This window comes from Myotis nattereri (assembly GCF_964212035.1).
Source record: "Myotis nattereri genome assembly, chromosome: 18".
In the NCBI taxonomy this organism is placed as follows: Eukaryota; Metazoa; Chordata; class Mammalia; order Chiroptera; family Vespertilionidae; genus Myotis; species Myotis nattereri.
Window position 1 is genome coordinate 22,562,780 of NC_138093.1, and position 13,731 is coordinate 22,576,510.

The 13,731-nt window shown below is 41.2% G+C and overlaps 1 long non-coding RNA gene across 1 annotated transcript; it reads left to right on the plus strand.

The window, feature by feature from the left end:
- The first annotated feature begins 156 nt into the window (after positions 1-156).
- Positions 157-11,151, plus strand: LOC308534070. The gene is made up of 3 exons (XR_013997151.1): positions 157-1,700; positions 4,606-4,658; positions 9,957-11,151. It is a non-coding gene; the product is annotated as an uncharacterized lncRNA (long non-coding RNA).
- Positions 11,152-13,731: the final 2,580 nt, after the last annotated feature.

Here is a 13,731-nt window from a genome sequence, read left to right on the forward strand (position 1 = left end):
TCATTTCTCTCCTCACTAAAGAGCCTTTTTAGATATATTTTTTCGAATCGTCTATCCCCATGAAATTTTAATACCACAAATATTCTGATTCTGGACATCTGTTTATGGACCATATATAGTTTCGTGCTTTATATAGATGAAGAGTAATATTTTTTTGCTCCCCAACGTACCGAGTTTTGCCCATTGGGAATGTATGCTCAAGAACAGCTATATTTTAGATCATTGCTACCTAAAATACTCTATTTTCTGTTTATGTTAAAATCTTCTTGCAAGGGAAAACTTAATGTCATTAGCTTGAAAATAGGCACTAGGGCAGTGATGGCGAACCTATGACGCGTGTCAGAGGTGACACGCGAACTCATTTTTTTGGTTGATTTTTCTTTGTTAAATGGCATTTAAATATATAAAATAAATATCAAAAATATAAATCTTTACTATGGTTGCAAATATCAGAAAATTTCTATATGTGACACGGCACCAGAGTTCAGTTAGGGTTTTTCAAAAGGCTGACACGCCGAGCTCAAAAGGTTCGCCATCACTGCTCTAGGCTGTCTACAGATGAGTCACATTGTGGCATTGGGTAACAACATTGGTCCAGGGAAAACCATAGTTCAGTACTGTATCGTACAAATGTCTGGAAACTTAATTTGCTTCCCTTTTATGACTTCTTTCTATTTAAGGAAGTTTTCTAAACCTCCAATTCTCAAAACAAAGACCCGAAGTAAACTTGATTTTCATCTTTTTGCATCCACCTCGCCTTCTCTCTAGCAGGCTTGATCCGTAGGTCCTCCTCATCCCATGTCATGCCGCCTTGGGAACTCGGGGTTATTACTGTGTGCAGTTAGCATGATCCAAAGGTGTAGAATGGATCTTGAAGGAAAGGGTCGTTGCTGGGCCTCCAAAGGAACCCCAGGTAGACATCGAGAACCTTTGACCTCCTGACCTCTGGGGTTTACTGTTGGCAGAAAGCAGACATTGAGTTGGATCAAGATAAATCCAGGAGTGGGGAAATGATTGAAGTGATGTGCACATTTCTCCTAAGTGCCTGTGCTCACATGGCTGAATAGACATAGAATCCGGAGAATGGAGGAGGTCAGGGACCCTGTGTGCCCCTGGTCAGAAAGTAGATTGATTATATTCGGATCTTCCCCTTGGCTTCATTCAGTCTGTCTTTCTGGCCCATGGAGTTGAAATACAAGGCCTCTTGGGAAAAACTGACCCTGTATTTTCCTGTTAAAGCATAATAAATTCTGTAGGCTTCCTATCCGGAGAAGGAACATAAAGTTCTTTAAATCAAAACAAACAGAAAACACCCTTGATTTTCATTCTGTGAGGAGAATTGTAACAGAAGGGTTTACATAGTTCCTGCCTAAACTAAAGACAAACCCCGGTTTCCCTTCAATCTTACATCTTTGGAAAGTGGCCTTTACGTTGGCAATGTAAGGAAGAATTTATTTCTCACTGAATGTGTAAAGTTAATGGACTATTCTGCCATAGTGTCCCTATCAAGGTCAAGGCAAAATCTTATGACGATTCTACTGGCATTAGACACCCGGAATGAAGACGTCAGTCCTGAGTCTGGGAAACCAAACCGAGGAAGATGCCATTGACTGTAAAAAGAGGAAACTGAACTTGAATACGTATCTCTCTCTGGCCTAGATTCAGAGGCATCCTGGCGTTCTTGTGGACTCTTCTGGATGGTAGGAAAAATACAGCCTGTCACCTGAGCATAAACAAGGAATAACCCTTCACAATCTACACATTGTACTCTTCCCTTTTGCACATGCTTGGAACCTTCTAGAATGCTTCATTTCCTGCCCCCTCCCTTTCCCCAGTTTCATGCTCTGCTCATTCATATTTGTTTCTTAGGGCCTTGGGGTTTTTTTTAGACAACTTCACTGAAACGTTCCCTAATTCTTTCCCCCAAATACTGGTCTGGCTGCCTTGTCTCTGTGCTCTCATTCATCCTGAATCACCACTGACACAGCAAGTTAGCACACTCCCACTGCCTTATGCCTCTTGAGAGCAGGTGTGTGGTCATTACATGTACAGTAATCACAATAGAGTGCTCAAATATTTGTTGAATAAAAATTGGACACCTTAACTAGTTAGTTAGAATAGGTAAGTTGTATCTTTCACAGTGTTTCATTTGCTTTTCCTCGTTATTCCCAAACCTTTTTCTAAAGTTTTATATAACTACTAGTGGCCTGGTGCATGAAATTTGTGCATGGGTAGGGTCCCTAGGCCTGGCCAGCCATCAGGGCCGATCTGTGGGGCCCCTACTAGCACCCGCCTTGGCTGGCCTGGGGGCCTGCGGGCTGGGGGCAGCTCCTGTATTGAGTGTCTGCTCCCTGCTGGTCAGTGCGCATCATAGCTACTGGTCATTCAGTCGATTTGCATATTAGGTTTTTATTATATAGGATAGGGTGTCCCCCTATATACACACATATATAGGATGTCCATCCCCCTATATACATGCTGAATAATTTATTAAAATACACTTCATTTTCAAAATAGAGATATTAACTGTTAAGTGTATATACATTTTTGAGGGGACACCCTGTATTTCACCCTGGATTCAGTGGTGCTATGAGAAATTTAAGACAAAGGGGCCTATTCCAGTGGTGTAAGGAAATTAACCCTTTTCTGGAGAAGCAAGGATCATAAGTGAGAGGTCCCCAAGGGGAAAGGGAATGATAAGAGACAAAGCTGGGAGGCCCTGAGATCTTTCCACAGTGAGATTTGGAATTAGAGTTTCCTTAAAAGAGCTAGCAAGTTTCCTTACATCTTCCCATATTGCCTTAGGATATTATAGTTCAGAGATGGTGTGGGGGGAAGATGGATTAGAAAGATAGATGAGGAGTGGAATTGACAAGGTTTGATCATTGAAAGTGGTGTCTTCACAGAGGAATCTTCCAAGTGCTGTATTGATAGAATCTATTTAGCTCATGTATCTTCTCTCCCAGAAACACTAAGCACACAGTGGTAGGCTGGATTCTTCTCTCTGCATGTCTTGATGTTGACTTTTAGCAGTGTGAAGTAGAAATAGTCATGTATTTAGCCAGGAATTGTTTGATTACAAACAAAAACTCTGTTTAACCAGCAAAAGAGAAAAGGAGGAGGAGTGGAGTGGGCGTTGTAAGGATATACGTCTCAGACCCCACGGCAGGAATATACACGAACCGGGAAGGCTGTTCTGGGTGGAGTCTCAGCAGCCATTCCCTCTGCTTCTCTACTTCTGGCTCACTATGCCTTAGCCACTTCCCCTTTGTGACTTAAACACACCGAGGGGTGGATCTGATTGGAATATCCCTGGTTAATACATGGTTAAACCTATTCGCCTAGGTCACCCCTTTAACAGGGTCCAGAAGTGGGAATGGCAGTCTGCTGAGAGGTCAGACCAAAAAATAAGCAGAGATGGTTAAGGGGCAACTGAATACATCTTCAAGTATATAAAGACCTCTACATAATGTGATGTCAAACTGGTTCATTCATTTTCTTGGAATCAAAGGTAATGTAAATAATGTTAAAGCTTTTAAATCTGGGTCCTGGTCATGGCTCTGTCTAGATAAGTTTGTAGCTCTGCTACAAACGTGTTCAGATTTCTTCCCATGGCTTCTCTGCTTTCTGTGCTGAAAAATGGAAACAGTTATCAAAACTCTGGGTACTATTTTAATAGATAATGGCTACTATTTGTTGTAAGAGCTTCAACAGAACACTGAGCTTTCTTTAGTTTTCAGCCCATGTCTTGGGCAAGTGAGGTGTGATAGGCAGCCATGTAGCCCTGAATTGAACCTAATGTTTCAGCGTTTTCCCACTTGGAGCACCATTCTCAGGCTAACTCAAGAGAATCTGCTCCATGCCTTACTGCCCTGTATAGAGAACACTCACCCACAGTAATTATGTGCACTTCTTGATGGGCAAGCATTTTTAAAAAATCTGTTCTCAGTCTCATAGTTTAAATGGACTTCCTCATATTTTGTACAACAAAGATGGAAAAGAGCTATGTAAAGATCTTTATATCTGAATATGTATTAAGTTGCCTTCACCCTTTTTAATATTTTGTTAGCTATCAGGTGCTTATTAAAGCTGTTCCAAGTGCTTTATTTGCATTAGTTAACTTAATCCTCACAATAACCCTGTGAAGTGGTACTGTTATCCAATTTAGTAGACAGGAAACTGAAGCACAGAAAGTAGAACATCCAAGTAGCACACTGGCTGGTGCGGCTCAATTGGTTGTAGCAGCGTCCCATGCACCAAAAGGTGGCCGATTCGATTCCTGGTCAAGGCACACACCCAGGTTGCAGGTTCAATCCCAGGTCAGGGCATGTGCAGGAGAGAGTTGGTCGATGTTTCTCTCTCTCCCTTCCTAAAAATCAATTTTAAAAAGTTAAATACCCAAGTAGCAAGTGGTGAAGCAGAGATGTGAACCCAGGCAACCAGCGTTAAAACATGTGATCACTGTGTATATAGTCTCTAGGACCCAATGTACGGTATTTCCCACCCAGTTTGTTTGGACTCTATATAGGTGAGTCCTTTTCCAACCTGCAGGCTCTCATTTGTGGCTGTCCTTTACACCCTTCTCTTTTTTTCCTCCTTGCTCAGCTTTGTGGAATCCGGTATTGCACGTACCAAGGGTCTGAAGAAGTTCAAGTCAGGTGAGACAGTCATCACACAATCCTCCCTGTTGACTCATGTTTGCCCACACTGGCATCCTGCTTTTCTAACTAAAGGCCTGCAGTGTTGTCTCACGGTTCATCTTTTTCAAAATACCAACACGCAGCCTGGGCGTCACCTTTCCCTGCATGCATCACAGCCTCTGTTTTTGCCCTCTCGCAGTCTTGGTGCAAAATGACACCTCTTTGAATTCCTAAGATAGAGTCCGTTTGCAACAGAAGCAGTGGCAATTGCACTGAGACTGAGGGCAAAGGACGATTAAAAGCACCGGCCCTCCAATCTGGCTTCTGCCTGCCTGCGTCCCAATCCCAGCGCCACACCTTTCTCACTGAACGATATTGGCAAATTACTTCTTTCAGTTTCCTCATCTCTAAAATGGGAGAAATCATGGTAACGACTGTTTTAGAGTGTTGTGAGGATCAAGTGAGATAATACATGAAAAACACTTAGAAAGTGTCAAGGACATCAAAGATACCATGTTAGCCGTAACTAGTTACCAGATTAGCTAAAAAATTCTTAACAGTGATTCTCCTCGCCCCTTGGGAATGGCATGGGCTGTGGCTGGCTTCTATTTCCACCCTCCTACGTGACCCTTCTTATGCAGAATACGAGGGCTTTCTCCCAGGTTACACCTCCATTTCAAACCCCAACCCATCACAATGTTCATTAAACAAAGGGCTTCCAGGGAACCAGAATCCATCCTCTCCAAAAACTTGGGGAATTAAAATGAATGAGAAAACGTTCCATCATCCATATCTAGTTCTTTCTACTGTTCCCATGGCTTACGCTTATTCAGCTTGACTATCCTGCTCTTACCCTCAAATTCCTCACTTCTATTCAAGCCTCTGTAATTTGTTGACATTCTTTTCCAAATGCTGCACAGACCACCCTGTGTTGAACAATGAAGGTGGGCCACCTAGATCCCTTACAAGGAAGACATTTTTGCACCAGCTGCTGGGCGTGCCATCTGTGTCTGCACTGTCAGTCACTTCATGGATTGCCTCAACTGCAGAGAGCCACTTTGCCCAAGGACATGCCCAGCGAGGGGGAGAGTGGTGCACATGCAATGACTGATGGAGGCCGTATAAAGGCTCAGTCTTCTCAGTCCGACACAGTGTAACTCAGATGGGCCATTTGCACACAAGCTCCCCTATGGGGTTGGCTGAGGCTATTACAGTGTGACTTCTCCTTCTCCCCCATTCTGCTTCCCTTTCCTCCCTTCCACAGGTGTTCATACCAAGGGTACTTCCTAGTAAGTATCCTGCACAGGAAAGTTTGTCTCACAGTCAACTTTTCAGAGGCCCCAACCTGTGTCACACCAAGCTTAGTAGAGTTTAAGCTAACATTTATTGAACACTTAATATGCGCCAAACACCACCATAGGCCCTGCACACATGGTTTCTCATTTAATTTTCATAACCCTTTGAAGTAGATCCTATTACTATCTCCCAGTTATAGATGAGGAAACAGAGGCACAGAGCTGTACTGTTAGTAACTGGTGGAGACGGGATTTGAACTCACCTCCTGACTCCAGAGCCTACATTCTGAACCATCATGCTATAGTTGATCCCAGTGGTAGGCAAACTCATTAGTCAACAGAGCCAAAAATCAACAGTACAATGATTGAAATTTCTTTTGAGAGCCAAATTTTTTAAACTTAAACTATATAGGTAGGTACATTGTTATTAACTTAATTAGGGTACTCCTAAGGCTTAGGAAGAGCCACACTCAAGGGGCCAAAGAGTTTCATGTGGCTCGCAAGCCGCAGTTTGCCAAACACGGGTCTATCCCATCATCGTGTCTACTTCTTAAGGAGCAAAAATGATATAAAACCATACCTTATAAACCGTAAACATAATGGATATGAGGGAAATACTGTAAAGCCCCTAGTATGTTGCTTGATGTCTCTGATGAAAGTTCATCTCTGAGAGAAGTACATAATCTGCCCATTGTTCAACAGATGACTCAAGCTGTGTTTGGATAGTGTAACACTTGCCACTTGAAATATAACATCTTACCGGGCAGATTCTGATGAAATCTTTTCCTTTGGAAATAGTGCCAAGAATTAGATTTTCTGATGTTAATTGATAGATTTCAAAGACCAAGCCGGCTCCTCTGAAATATTCTTATTAGCCTCAGAGAAGAAGGCTGACAGACACAGGGAGTGAAGGGCCCTCGTGTTCAGGAAATGCAGCCGACTTCCTACCTCTGACTTCACCCGTGAGTTTTATTTGTTATTGAATCAGCAGGTCTACTTTTAGAGGCATCTGGTTGTTCCTGAAGTAGCCCTTTGACCTTTGCCATTTTACCAGAGGAGATCAATATGTATTAGTTGGCTGGACTAGAGGTTAAACTCAGATTTAGTCCTTAGCAAATAATTGTTTGCCCATTTGTATCATGTTATCTTGTTCTTCTAGAAAAGGGGCACAAACATTAAAAATGACAGCAGTTTCAACATCTGCCTCAAGTCTTCCATGAAGGAACATAAAGATATATGGGCATGCTGAAAATTACCTTTTAACATGAATTAAAATGTAAATAGCTCAAGCAAGAAAGCTAATATAACTCTCATAGCTAAAATTACAAAGTTGTCCAAGTGCTTTTGTATTTGCTTCAAATCTTAAATATAAGCATATGCGTTAAAACCAAAAACCAAAAACAACAACAAAAAAAACAGAAACCATGGTCTCATGGTTTCTTCAAAGCATCACCTCTCCTCAAAACAATGCAAACAAGTACAGTGAAATAAAATGCACAGAGTATAAATAGAAATGAATAAAGTGAAAAGCAAGTTGAACAGGGAAAGTTTTGAAGGCAGGTGCTGGGATCACCAGCGAGCCTGGTAAAGTCCACCGTCCAGACAGAATGAGGTCACGCCTCAGATAGTGAGATACTAGTGGCGCCTTTCATCGGAGGCTCTCCACGTGCTTTGCTGACGTTATCTAATAGCAAATAATATTAACCCCATCTTATCGGCAGAGAAACTAACATACTCAGAAGCTGAGTAACTTGCTTAAGCACGCACAATGAGTTGGTGATGGAACCGGAAAATCATTTCAGGAATTGAATCTACTTTTTTGTTCATAGCACTAGGTCAACTCTGCAGATACCAAAAGGCACTTTTTTGCTGTAAATTTGTAGTGCATGTACTTTTAACACGAATATCTCCTGTAAACAAGTTGGTGAAAATGCTTTCAGTGTAAGTCATGTTGCTTTTGGCGGGAGAAGTTAAGAGGTAATTGAAAAATAAATTCTCCCAGATGCAAAAAAAGTACCCACATTAGGTGTAGGTCATTGAGCAGAAGCCATTTTAGGTGTCTTATACGGAACCATCGTGAAAGTATATTAGTTGATAGCCAGGGTCCAACTGGTTGTTTTGCATGTGTGGGATACATTCTTTGTGGTAGGGTGGGCCATGCACAGGAGAGGCCTACGAATTAATTATTCTATACTTTCTACCCCCACTCAGCTCAGAACTGTCCCTGAAAATTCTATAATGCCTATGGGGACATACTATGGGAAGAAGGGGTGGTTCGTGGTGGCTGTCCTTTCAAGAATGTTATTCTCTCCCATTAGTCCTCCTCTCCAGGCTCCTATAAATCTTTTTTACAGTATTTTTTTATTGATTTCAGAGAGGAAAGAAGAGGGAGAGAGAGATAGAAACATCAATGATGAGCCCTAGCCAGTTGGGTTCTGTGGAGCGTCAGGCTCGAATCCAGTCAAGGGCTCGAATCCATTCTCTCTCATCATTGCTGTTTCTATCTTTCTCTCCCTCTCCCTTCCTCTCTGAAATTAATGAGAGAGAGAGAGAGAGAGAGAGAGAGAGAGAGAGAGAGAGAGAGAAAGGAAGGAAGGGAGGGAGGGAGGGAGGGAAGGAGGGAAGAAAGAAAGAAAGAGAAAGAAAGAAAGAAAGAAAGAAAGAAAGAAAGAAAGAAAGAAAGAAAGAAAGAAAGAAAGAAAGAGAAAGATGATGAGAGAGAATCATTGATCGGCTGCCTCCTGCACACCCCATACTGGGGATCAAGCCCGCAACCCGGGCATGCCTGACCGGGAATCGAACCATGACCTCCTGGTTCATAGGTGGACCCTCAACCACTGAGCCACACCGGCCGGGACCCTATAAATCTTTTATACTCTGCTGCATGAACCCATACTTTTGTGGTGCAAAGTCGATATCGCTACTCCTGACGAAAACCACAAATATAATTTCATGATGCTAACACCATATACTTGTGCTAAAAGTAAATTATAACCACATAAAGTTTTATGTTAACAGCATGTAAGCTCTAACTGCATTTCAAAATGAAGGATTAATAAATTTCTCCTTCATTTTGACCTGAGCTCAGGATTAAAGTGACTAACAAGAGATCAGTTAATTTAGGGCAAAGAGCTACATCTAAACATCCGTTGATGTGTATAGCTATATACATACAGGGTAGGGCAAAAGTAGGTTTACAGTTGTTCAGATGGAAAATAATACGCTAAATAATAATACAAGAATAAACTCTGTTTCTCATACTCACAACCGTACACCTACTTTTGCCCCAGCCTGCACATCCTTTGTCACCTGTGGGCTCTGGTTAAGAGGTGACTAGAGAGTTGGGAGAAGAGAGGAATCATGAACGCAGCAAAGAGAACTGTTTCTCACTGAGGCACTCATAACTTTTGTGCTTGGCCAAAGCACAGAAATCCACCCTCCAGTGTCCTTTCTCAAGAGCCTCTGCTTGCTTTGAGCAGCCAGCTGTGTAGTGGGACAGGCACCCATTCTGGGTTCAGAAGATGAGGTTCCGGTCCAGCTCTCCCACTGTCTAACCTTGTGACTGAAGCCGAGTCACCTCGCCTTTCTCAGCATCGGCCTCCTCATCTGGGAAAGGGATGGTGGTAGCACAGCACAGGTGTCGATGAGAATTAAAGCAAACAGTGTGTCTGAATAACTGAGGTCATTAGAGGTTATACGAGAGTGGTGTAAATGATATAATACACATATTAATTATATAAAGTGCATATGTATGGGTTTATAATACAATCACTTATATATGTAAAATAATTATCAGCATATCTTAGAACAGTATGTGTTTGCTTTGCCAAATTTTTCAGTTCATGCTTGATAATATATGCAATCCCTTTCATTTCCAAAGCCAGCTGCGTCTTCACCGCCACTCTTATTCCCGCCTGTCGGTTTTTCTGCTTTTGCCCCCTTGTAATATTTCGTGGGCCTCCCGCTAATGCAGTAGGATGTGTAACCAAATACCCACATGTTCTCATTTCTTGTTCAACAGGTGGGGAGCACCCAGTGCTGGGATTCCAGGAGAGTTTTAGTAGTCGATAAGCCTCATTAAAACCCTCGGGTCTTCTTCCAGCCTGGGCACCCAGCTGCCTTTTTCTATTTTTGGAAGGGCCACAGAAAATCTCCTGTCAAGAGTTTAAAACTTTCCACCGCCTGTCAGCAAGCTGGTTCACCCCTTGCAAAAAATACAACCTCGTTCTGACTTACATTCTGCAGCTTGTTCTTCATTGCAGCTGTCTTGCTGTGTTTTACTGCATGTCTCCTTTCTGTTCCTAGTCTACAAATCATCATCAAAACAGAGACGCTCTAAAGAGAAATGCTGTTCGCTTCAAGAGTGTTTTAAGAAGAAGGGATTGCCTGTATAGAGAGAGCAAGGGAGTCGCCGTGTCTGTTAAGCGAAGTTATTTTAAAGGAATGCCAATAAGGAAAGTACTAAGAAAAAGAAGGTGCTCAACATGAAAAGAAACTGATCTCTGAAGGTCCATGGGGATTAAATATAGGAAAATATAATTTTTAAAGCTTAAGAACATTTGAAAAATCACACATTTAAGAAGTATTTTTGTTCTTTTTTTAAAAAAAATATATTTTATTGATATTTTACAGAAAGGAAGGGAGAGGGATAGAGAGTTAGAAACATGGATGAGAGAGAAACATCGATCAGCTGCCTCCTACACTCCCCCTACTGAGGATGTGCCCGCAAGTAAGGTACATGCCCTTGACCAGAATCGAACCTGGGACCCTTGAGTCCATAGGCCGATGCTCTATCCATTGAGCCAAACCGGTTAGGGCAGTATTTTTGTTCTTAACAAGCATAAAACTTAACTTGGGGAAAAATAAGACAGACCTAGTACTTAGATTTAAACACATTTGTTGTCTCATTGACAAGCCTTGTTGAGGAAACCTCAAGACAGGAAGCAAATCAGAGTAATAAAATGACCAAAAGTCAGCCTCACCTTAATCCAGATCTGCCCCCTCATACCAGCGTTTATCATTTGTACATATTGTTATATGCATGTATCCACATGTATAGAATTATTTTGGTGTTTATATGCATAAACATCAAACTGTAGATATTATTTAAGCAAGTTGTTTTTACACTCACCAATGCTTTTATTAGACAGTGGTGTGGCGACGTACCCATTGTTTCCATGTCTCACAATTGCTCCAATAAATGAATCTGTTATTCGAAGTCTCTATTTAAAAACAAAAGTCAGCCTCAGGTTTGTGCTAAGTCCGGGTTTACTAATGACCTTACCAGAAACAGAGGAAGGAAGAAACGCACTAACCCCGTTGTCTGGCTTTATTCCAAAGCACTTTGGCACTCATCTTAAGGAAGGGATTAACTATCAAAAGTGAGATGTGGATTTGGAACAATTTTCCAGGTAACTCAATCCCCCGAAAGCTACTTTGAACTGAACAAAAATCCACTTTAAAAAGTGGATTTTGTTCTGCCTTAGATTTCCAGCTAATTCTCCTGGTCTTATTCATTGATGGAATGAATTCATCTGTCCATCCATCCATCTATTTAATGAGTTTTTAATGAACTGTTAGAGCTAAATGCATGGCGCTGTTAAACAGATCTATGTTTTGCTTGTGGTCTGGAGGAAGGGCACACATACCCTTGGTGAGGGCGTGTTTGTCCTTTTCATGTCAACTTTACACATTTTAGAATGTAATATATATATATATATATATATATATATATATATATATCCACGTTACATTTTTTGTTCTGGACTCATAGGGCAAATCGTTGTGCGTAGACAGTTTGGAATCAAATGTGGCTGGATCAACAATGCCCTGCCCTGGTATGAAAGTTACCAGCCCTGATAAACCCTGAAGTATTTTATCACAAACATTCCATTCTCAGCACCTGGTTTACACAAAATCAAAAATAATTGTATGTATAGGTTATTTGGAGTAGGAATTTTAAAATCTTTGTTAAGGCTAGAAAATAAATTTCCGGACCACCCAAAAGTAAGTCTGTGCTTATTTGAGCTTGTTTCTTGCTAAATTCATTTAGCGGCAACGTACCTTGAAAATCTCTGATCTCTTTCTTTAAGAGTGATATCTGGACTTTCTCAGACAGGGATAAATCTTTTACCTCGCAATATGTCAGAACCAAGCTGTTTTAATGTTTACTCAATGAGAAGTTGTGGGTAAATTAAGTAAAGGGCTTTATTTTCATTTTACTAGATCCTGTTTAATTAGAATTTCTTTTCTTCCAAGCTATGTTTTTTTGCCATGGGCAGGTAACTTTTCACATTTAAGAAGAGTGAGATTCTGAGCTACAGCTGAGGTCAAATCCCAAGTTCACTGTTACCTTACTGGTGTATTTTACCTGTGACTACGGCTGAATTTTCAAAGAACTTAAGTTACATCCCATGTTCCGTATTTCTGACCAGCAACAGGCCTCAACGTGTGCCCTCTCATAGGCAGTTCCTCCAAGTTGAGTCATGGTCTCAGGACTGAGATGTTGACGTCATGAGGAACACCAGGAAAAAAAAAATTCCCCTTGTTTCACATCTTTGCCAATACATAGTATTATCAGAACTTTCAATTTTTTTGCCAATCTGGTGGGTATGAGATAGTATCTTATTATTATTTTTTAAATTCCCATCAGAGGACATGCTTTTATTTTTTGGTTTTAGAGATAAAAGAAGGGGGGGAGAGAGAGAGAGAGAGAGAGAGAGAGAGAGAGAGAGAGAGAGAGAGAGAGAAACATCTATTGGTTGCCTTCTGCATGTGCCCTGACTGGGAATCAGATGTGCAACCTTCCTATGCACAGGGCCAATACTCCAACAAACGGAGCCATATTGGCCAGGGCTCTCATTATTGTTTTATTTTGTCCCTGGTTGCTAGTGGTGTAGAACATTTGGCATTTTTAAATAATTGGGTTATAGTTGTTGTTATTTTTAAAAATCACTGAATTTTTCTGGACTGTTGCTGCAAATCTTCCACTTTTTCTTTATTTTTTATTCATGTATTTCTTTTATTCCAAAGATGGGCCATGAATGCTATCGGTTTAAATACCTTCCGCTCTTTCTGTTCCTCCATTTTTGACCATTCTATTCTTGCATTCTATTCGTGTGGCATGTTATTGGTGGTCCTATGACTGGCTTTCTGCTTTCCAACCCTACTGTCCCTCCTTGCTAACTTGGGTTCCCATAGGATCTCTACTTTTGGTGAAGGCCATCTAACAGCATGCTGAACAGCGGGACTCGAGGGTGTAAGTAATAATAAAAGCAACTTTATTTTGTTCTCTTGCAGTCCTGGCTCTGTCCTGAGAGTGGAAATCCTTCTCTTACTCCTGGATAAAACTCAGGCTGGTCCCGGGACTTTTCAATTGTAATTAATAGAAAGTCGTAGAGCAGCCTGGTGGCGTGGCTCAGTGGTTGAGCGTAGACCAATGAACCAGGAGGTCACAGTTTGATTCCCAGTTAGGGCACGTGCCTGGGTTGTGGGCTCGATCCCCAGAGAAATGTCTTCAGCCAATCCTGACACATAATTTTATTTAATTGACCTCAAACAGTGAGTGACATCATTACATCACAATAGCTGTATCACTCCATTTCTCAATTTGTTATGTCTAGAGATCAATGTCAAGTTTCACATTCTCAGGAGAGAAAACATGTTGCTATTCCCAAGGTTTAATTAAATTCAACAAACATTCAATTCAATTTAACAAATATTGAGTTGAGTGCCTAGTTTATGCAAGGTGCCTATTCAGTTTATTTAAAAAAAAAAATAGTATGAATAACTAAAAT